General features: G+C 50.1%; 1 protein-coding gene across 4 annotated transcripts in view; it reads right to left on the minus strand.

Annotated features, from left to right (window-relative positions):
- Window positions 1-8909, minus strand: part of LOC123989559 (ras-related protein Rab-27B-like) — an 88440-nt gene that overhangs the window by 33844 nt on the left and 45687 nt on the right. Inside the window, exon 2 of one of the 4 annotated variants that reach the window (XM_046290674.1) lies at window positions 8840-8909. This exon is cut by the window's right edge and continues 25 nt beyond it. The exons of the other annotated variants lie outside the window; for them this stretch is intronic. The gene's annotated coding sequence lies outside the window, so the exon portion shown is untranslated. The remainder of the gene's footprint in view (window positions 1-8839) is intronic. 4 annotated transcript variants of the gene reach the window in all.

Here is an 8909-nt window from a genome sequence, read left to right on the forward strand (position 1 = left end):
GGAAGCGTGCATACCCAAACAGTCACCTGAGGCTCAGCCTAACAGCATAATGATCTCTCATCTGTCTGCATTATCTCAAGCCTGTGTTTGTGTGCGCGTGCGTGCATGTGTGTGTATGTGTGTGTATGTGTGCATTTACGTGAGTGTGTGTGCATGTGCATGTGTGTGTGTGCATGTGCATATGTGCATGTGCGTGTGTGTGCATGTGCATGTGCGTTTGTGTGTGTGTGTGCATGTGCATGTGTGTGTGTGCATGTGTGTGCATGTGTGTGTATGTGCATGTGTGTGTATGTGCATGTGTGTGTATGTGTGCATGTATGTGTATGTGTGCATGTGCATGTGTGTGTATGTGTGCATGTGCATGTGTGTGTGCATGTATGTGTGTGTATGTGCATGTGCATGTGTGTGTATATGTGCATGTGTGTGTATGTGTGTATATGTGCATGTGTGTGTGTATGTGTGCATGTGCATGTGTGTGTGTATGTGTGCATGTGCATGTGTGTGTATGTGTGCATGTGTGTGTGTGTGCATGTGTGTATGTATGCATGTGTGTGTGTGTGTGCGTGCATGTGTGTATGTGTGTGTGTGTGCATGTGTGTGTGTGTGTGTGCATGTGTGTATGTATGCATGTGTGTGTGCATTTGCGTGAGTGTATGTGTGCATTTGCGTGAGTGTGTGTGCATGTGCGTGTGTGTGCATGTGCGTGTGTGCATGTGTGTGTATGTGTATGTGTGTGCATGTGTGTGTATGTGTGCATGTGTGTGCATGTGTGTGTATGTGTGCATGTGTGTGTATGTGTGCATGTGCATGTGTGTGTATGTGTGCATGAATGTGTATGTGTGCATGTGCATGTGCGTGTGTGTGCATGTGTGCGTGTGTGCGTGTGCGTGTGCGTGTGTGCGTGTGTGTGCGTGTGTGCGTGTGTGCGTGCGTGCGTGCGTGCGTGCGTGATCGTATCTGACGAGTTGACATTATTCTGCTTTTCCTTTTCCCCCCAGAACAGAAATGTAATGATTATTGTATCTCTACATCTGAGGCACTGAAGGTTGGAGAGATTGGTGGTTACGAGCTTCAAGCTGGTTTCTGCAGTGAGTCAGGCTGTTGGTCTGCAGAAACTATTGATTGGCTGTAGCCTCCGGGAGGACAGGTCTGGGAAGTGTCTTTGTGTGTTTGTGACACATTCCCACTGCTGATTGCTTTAGAATTTCAGGAGGGGCGTTTCTCTCAGTCAATACTGCTATCTGGACCCTGATTATAAATACTAACAGACATGTGTCAGCCACATGCTCAAATGCCAATAAACATTTGTTCAGATTCTATAAAAAAAATGCTTTCATTGATCTAGTTCAACAAGAGTGCGGCAGGGTAGCCTAGTGGTTAGAGTGTTGGACTAGTAACCGGAAGGTTGCAAGTTCAAACCCCCGACCTGACAAGGTACAAATCTGTCGTTCTGCCCCTGAACAGGCAGTTAACCCGCTGTTCCTAGGCCGTCATTGAAAATAAGAATTTGTTCTTAACTGACTTGCCTAGTTACATAAAGGTAAAAAAAGAAAAAAAGTTTTAAAAAAAAGAGAAATCATCAAGTTGTCAAGTCTACTGTAGGAGTCGACCTAACCTAGGGTCAGTCAATTACCCCAAGAATGAGAGGTGAATTTCTCTATGTAAACAATAATAAATTGTAGTGTCTGCTAAATGACTTAAATGTAAATGTACCTGACATGACAGGGATCAGGTGGCCTTTCAAAAGGGTTCAGATCACTTTCAGCAGCTCAGACTCAGTGTGTAAGGTTTGTGAGTGAGTCCCTGCATGTGTTCTATCTGATGTGTAAACCCCTCTCCATCTCCCTGCGATCCCTGAGCCCCATGGAGTAGAAGGCAGGAGGGTGAACTAATCCCTGTAGCAGCAGCAGCAGCTCCAGTCAGACTGAAAGGTTAGCAGTGCTGGAGGTCAACCTGGAAGATCGATCTAACACAGAGGGAAAGAAGCCGGGACCAAGGCTGACCAGGGCGGACCAGGGCGGACCAAGGCTGACCAAGGCGGACCAAGGCGGACCAGGGCGGACCAGGGCGGACCAAGGCTGACCGAGGTGGACCAAGGCTGACCAAGGCGGACCTAGGTGGACCGAGGTGGACCAAGGCTGACCAAGGCGGACCTAGGTGGACCGAGGTGGCCAAGGCTGACCGAGGTGGACCAAGGCTGACCAAGGCTGACCAGGGCGGACCAGGGCTGACCAAGGCGGACCAGGGCGGACCAAGGCGGACCAGGGCGGACCAAGGCTAACCAGGGCTGACCAAGGCTGACCAGGGCGGACCAAGGTGGACCAAGGCGGACCTAGGTGGACCAAGGCGGACCAGGGCGGACCTAGGTGGACCGAGGTGGACCGAGGTGGCCAAGGCTGACCGAGGTGGACCAAGGCTGACCAAGGCGGACCAGGGCGGACCAGGGCTGACCAAGGCGGACCAGGGCGGACCAAGGCTGACCAGGGCGGACCAGGGCGGACCAAGGCTGACCAGGGCTGACCAAGGTGGACCAAGGCTGACCAGGGCGGACCAAGGTGGACCAAGGCTGACCAGGGCGGACTAAGGTGGACCAAGGCTGACCAAGGCGAACCAAGGTGGACCAGGGCGGACCAATGTGGACCAAGGCTGACCAGGGCGGACCACGGCGGACCAAGGCTGACCAGGGCGGACCAAGGCTGACCAGGGCGGACCAAGGCTGACCAGAGCGGACCACGGTGGACGTTAGTACTGTGGTGAAAATAAGGAAGTATGTTCCGGCATCCCAGAAAAATAAATATAGTGTGGGTATGGTGGTGTGGGTGTGATGGTGTGGGTATGGTGGTGTGGGTGTGGTGTGGGTGTGGGTATGGTGGTGTGGGTATGGTGTGGGTATAGTGTGGGCATGGTGTGGGTATAGTGTGGGTATAGTGTGGGTATGGTGTGGGTATGGTGTGGGTATGGTGTGGGTATGGTGTGGGTATAGTGTGGGTAAAAACAAAACTGTAGGCTACTACACCACTATTAATCATTACATTATGTCAGGGGCATGAAACATTAGCAGATGTGGTTGAAAACGGGTGGTATAGATTCCACTCCGAAAATACGATGTGGTTCAACGAGAAAATATGCCAACTCAGATATGAGTGGCTGACATCTAATGTCATTAGGCCTACATTTGTGTTTGGTGAATCGAGAGACGTCTTTTACACCACTGATTGGAGGCTGGAAATATGTTGAGAGTGAACCAACGTGCCTGGAGAACCGAGTAAATGGGCCTTTGACAATCAGATGAAAACATCTGACTGGTTATGTTTATGCCACAATTAAAAAGGTCATTCATTTTAAAATGTGAAATGACTCTTTACGACTAGGCCCACAGATATCTACTGAATTAATAGGAGGTTCTATGTAATTATATCCTACTGAATGAATAGGGGGTTCTATGTCATTCTATCCTACTGAATAACAGGAGTTCTATGTATTCTATCCTACTGAATGAATAGGAGTTCTGTGTATTCTATCCTACTGAATAACAGGAGTTCTATGTATTCTATCCTACTGAATAACAGGAGTTCTATGTATTCTATCCTACTGAATGAATAGGAGTTATATGTATTCTATCCTACTGAATAACAGGAGTTCTATGTATTCTATCCTACTGAATAACAGGAGTTCTATGTATTCTATCCTACTGAATATCAGGAGTTCTATGTATTCTATCCTACTGAATAACAGGAGTTCTATGTATTCTATCCTACTGAATAACAGGAGTTCTATGTATTCTATCCTACTGAATAACAGGAGTTCTATGTATTCTATCCTACTGAATAACATGAGTTCTATGTATTCTATCCTACTGAATAACAGGAGTTCTATGTATTCTATCCTACTGAATAACAGGAGTTCTATGTATTCTATCCTACTGAATAACAGGAGTTCTATGTATTCTATCCTACTGAATAACAGGAGTTCTATGTATTCTATCCTACTGAATAACAGGAGTTCTATGTATTCTATCCTACTGAATAACAGGAGTTCTATGTATTCTATCCTACTGAATATCAGGAGTTCTATGTATTCTATCCTACTGAATAACAGGGGTTCTATGTAGATCTATGATGAGGCAGATTACATTTTTAAGGAGGTCCCATACCGGAAAGAAAACACATCTACTTTCACCTCTGGGTGTGTGTGTGTTTATAAGTGTGTGTGTGTGTTTATAAGTGTGTGTGTGTGTTTATAAGTGTGTGTGTGTATAAGTGTGTGTGTGTGTGTGTGTTTATAAGTGTGTGTGTGTGTGTATAAGTGTGTGTGTGTGTGTGTTTATAAGTGTGTGTGTGTGTTTATAAGTGTGTGTGTGTATAAGTGTGTGTGTGTGTGTGTGTGTTTATAAGTGTGTGTGTGTGTGTATAAGTGTGTGTGTGTGTTTATAAGTGTGTGTGTGTATTATCCGATGTTCCCTGCTATCCCTTGACCCCATTGCGTTACCCTCACAGGGCGGGGGTGGGCTGCCATCAAGGCAGAGGGGTGGGCTGCCATCAAGGCAGGGGGGTGGGCTGCCATCAAGGCAGAGGGGTGGGCTGCCATCAAGGCAGAGGGGTGGGCTGCCATCAAGGCAGAGGGGTGGGCTGCCATCAAGGCAGAGGGGTGGGCTGCCATCAAGGCAGAGGGGTGGGCTGCCATCAAGACAGGGGGTGGGCTGCCATCAAGGCAGAGGGGTGGGCTGCCATCAAGGCAGAGGGATGGGCTGCCATCAAGACAGGGGGTGGGCTGCCATCAAGACAGGGGGTGGGCTGCCATCAAGACAGGGGGATGGGCTGCCATCACGGCAGGGGGTTGAGCTGACATCACGGCAGGGGGATGGGCTGCCATCACGGCAGGGGGATGGGCTGCCATCACGGCAGGGGGTTGGGCTGCCATCACGGCAGGGGGTTGGGCTGCAATCACGGCAGGGGGTTGGGCTGCCATCAAGGCAGGGGTTGGGCTGCCATCACGGCAGGGGGTTGGGCTGCCATCACGGCAGGGGGTTGGGCTGCCATCAAGGCAGAGGGTGGGCTGCCATCACGGCAGGGGGATGGGCTGACATCAAGGCAGGGGGTTGGGCTGCCATCAAGGCAGAGGGTGGGCTGCCATCACGGCAGGGGGATGGGCTGACATCAAGGCAGGGGGTGGGCTGCCATCACGGCAGGGGGTTGGGCTGCCATCAAGGCAGGGGGTTGGGCTGCCATCACGGCAGAGGGGTGGGCTGCCATCACGGCAGGGGGTTGGGCTGCCATCAAGGCAGAGGGTGGGCTGCCATCACGGCAGGGGGATGGGCTGACATCAAGGCAGGGGGTTGGGCTGCCATCAAGGCAGAGGGTGGGCTGCCATCACGGCAGGGGATGGGCTGACATCAAGGCAGGGGGTGGGCTGCCATCACGGCAGGGGGTTGAGCTGACACCAAGGCAGGGGGGTGGGCTGCCATCAAGGCAGAGGGTGGGCTGCCATCACGGCAGGGGGATGGGCTGACATCAAGGCAGGGGGTTGGGCTGCCATCACGGCAGGGGTTGGGCTGCCATCAAGGCAGGGGGATGGGCTGCCATCAAGGCAGGGGGTGGGCTGCCATCAAGGCAGAGGGGGCTGCCATCAAGGCAGGGGGATGGGCTGCCATCAAGGCAGGGGGGCTGCCATCAAGGCAGAGGGGTGGGCTGCCATCAAGGCAGAGGGGTGGGCTGCCATCAAGGCAGAGGGGTGGGCTGCCATCAAGGCAGAGGGGTGGGCTGCCATCAAGGCAGGGGGTGGGCTGCCATCAAGGCAGAGGGGTGGGCTGCCATCAAGGCAGAGGGGTGGGCTGCCATCAAGGCAGGGGGATGGGCTGCCATCAAGGCAGGGGGGTGGGCTGCCATCAAGGCAGAGGGGGCTGCCATCAAGGCAGGGGGATGGGCTGCCATCAAGGCAGGGGGGCTGCCATCAAGGCAGGGGATGGGCTGCCATCAAGACAGGGGGATGGGCTGCCATCAAGACAGAGGGTGGGCTGCCATCAAGACAGGGGGGCTGCCATCAAGGCAGGGGGATGGGCTGCCATCAAGGCAGGGGGGCTGCCATCAAGGCAGAGGGGGCTGCCATCAAGGCAGGGGGATGGGCTGCCATCAGGGCAGGGGGATGGGCTGCCATCAAGGCAGGGGGGCTGCCATCAAGGCAGGGGAGGGGGCTGCCATCAAGGCAGGGGGGCTGCCATCAAGACAGGGGGGCTGCCATCAAGGCAGGGGGTGAACTAACACCTGTTGCACCAGCAGCTCCAGTCAGACAGAAAGGTTAGAGGTGCAGGAAGTCAACCTGGGAGAACGATCTAACAAAACGACCCAATATAAACGCTGAGAGAGAAAGGCTTGTAGAAGGGACACAGAGAAACAGAGGACAAGGTAAATATACTCACACAGTCCTCTGATAACCAGGAGATGTACCTGCCTGTCCCCCCTCCCTCACCAGGTACTGACAGTAACTGCCTGTCCCCCCTCCCTCACCAGGTACTGACAGTAACGGCCTGTCCCCCCTCCCTCACCTGGTACTGACAGTAACTGCCTGTAAAATAGCCCCATAACATCATTGATCCACTAGTGTATTTTACAGCAGGTTATTTTCTGCTTTCTCGTTTCGACGCCAAACCTACCACTGGTGTGGGCGTGGCCAAAGACCTTTATTTTCATGTCACACGTAAAAAGCCTGGAGTTTGAAAAAAAAAACGGCATTGGCATTTGGATGAGAGCTTTGGTCCGATGACATCATAATAGAGCTCTTTGGAATCCAAAATGAATATGCATAAGTTGAAAAGAACCCCGTACCTACTGTCCAATAGGGTGGCGGATCCTTGATGTCATTGAGCTATTTAGCTTCCACTGGTCCTGGGGCCCTTGTTAAAGTCAATGACATCATTAACTTTACCCAATACATTTCAGCCATAACACCTGGTGGCCTCTACCAGGAGGCTGAAACTTGGCCTGAATGTTTGTAAGTTGATACTGAATGACAGGGTAAGGGTGGAGGGAGATGCTGCCTTCTTAGACTGCAAAAAAGCCACTGATTTTATATTTGTTTATTTATCGTCGGGAGTCGGGAGGAAATATGGCACCATCCCTACGGTGAAGCATGGTGGTGGCAGCATCCCTACGGTGAAGCATGGTGGTGGCAGCATCCCTACGGTGAAGCATGGTGGTGGCAGCATCATGCTGTGGGGATGTTTTTCAGCGGTAGGAACTGGGAGACTAGTCAGGATCGAGGGAAAGATGAACAGAGCAAAGTACAGAGAGCTCCTTGGTGAAAACCTGCTCCAGAGCGCTCAGCACCTCAGACTGGGGTGAAGGTTCACCTTCCAACAGGACAACGACCCTAAGCACACAGCCAAGACAAGTCTCTGAATGACCTTGAGTGGCCCAGCCAGAGCCCGGACTTGAACCTGATCGAACATGTTTGGAGAGACCTGAAAATAGCTGTGCAGCGACGCTCCCCATCCAACCTGACAGAGCTGGAGAGGATCTGCAGAGAAGAATGGGAGAAACTCCCCAAATACAGGTGTGCCAAGCTTGTAGCGTCATACACAAGAATACGTGATGCTGTAATCACTGCCAAAGGTGCTTCAACAAAATACAGAGTAAAGGGTCTGAATACTTATGTAAATATTGTTATTTATGAATTTTGCAAAAATGTCTAAAAAACTGTTTCTGCTTTTTGTCACAATGGGGTAGATGGGTAATAAAACATTATTTTAAAAAAATACATTTTAAATTCAGGCTGTAACAACAACATGTGGAAAACGTAAAAGGGGCAACTGGCCTCGTCCGGGTTTGGCCGTGGGGTAGGCAGTCATTTTAAATAAGAATTTGTTCTTTAGCTGACTTGCCAAGCTAAATAAAGGTCAATAAATCAATAGGTGAAGTGATTTAATCTTTAATACATGCAGAAAAGGCTTTAGTTTGTACGCGCATGTCCCTGAAACCATGCCAGCAGAGTATTGAGAAGCGCACAGTACATTTCCGGATGTTTAATTCCGATACAGTAACGTCAATACAACAACGCTGAAAGGGTTGATAACTAAACCATTACATCCACCCATAATTAACTTGTTAAATCAACAACTGCTGGGGTGGGTTTGTCAAACAACAGAGAAACAAGCTTCACCAACAGAGAAACAAGCTTCACCAACAGAGAAACAAGCTTCACCAACAGAGAAACAAGCTTCACCAACAGAGAAACAAGCTTCACCAACAGAGGAACACAACACACACACACACACACACACACACACACACACACACACACACACACACACACACACACACACACACACACACACACACACACACACACACACACACACACACACACACACACACACACACACACACAGTGAAACAACTTTAGCAACAGGGGAAAACAACACTTGTGGCTTAAGGTTCATTATTAGATTGGGAGTAATTAGATCACTTACAAGTCAATACTATTTAAATTAATTAGAACAAACCGCCTTTTCATAGGTTAGGAATAATTAGATAATTTGCAAGTCAATAACATTTAAATGAATTAGAACAAACCGCCTTTTCATAGAAACAAGGTGAATTCTCAGTCCCAAAGTACCCTGTTAGATTAGTGCTGAACACATTGACAATGAAGTAACTAGAAGCAGAGGCCCTGGTTAAAAGGAGTGCTCTGTGTAGTGAACAGGGTTCTGTTTGGGACTCACAGAGTAAAACACGCTGTAGGTCTGTGCTGTCATGTAATTGTTTAGCCTAGCTAAGTATGCATCCCAAATCCCTATTTAGTGCACTACTTTTGCCCAGAGCCCTATGGCTCAGGTTAAACATACCGCTATGTAGGGAATAAGGTGACATTTGTATCGGTGGTTAAACGTCGGTCTCCTCTTCTCAGAGAGATGA

The sequence above is a fragment of the Oncorhynchus gorbuscha genome, linkage group LG11 (genome assembly GCF_021184085.1).
Source record: "Oncorhynchus gorbuscha isolate QuinsamMale2020 ecotype Even-year linkage group LG11, OgorEven_v1.0, whole genome shotgun sequence".
NCBI lineage: Eukaryota > Metazoa > Chordata > Actinopteri > Salmoniformes > Salmonidae > Oncorhynchus > Oncorhynchus gorbuscha.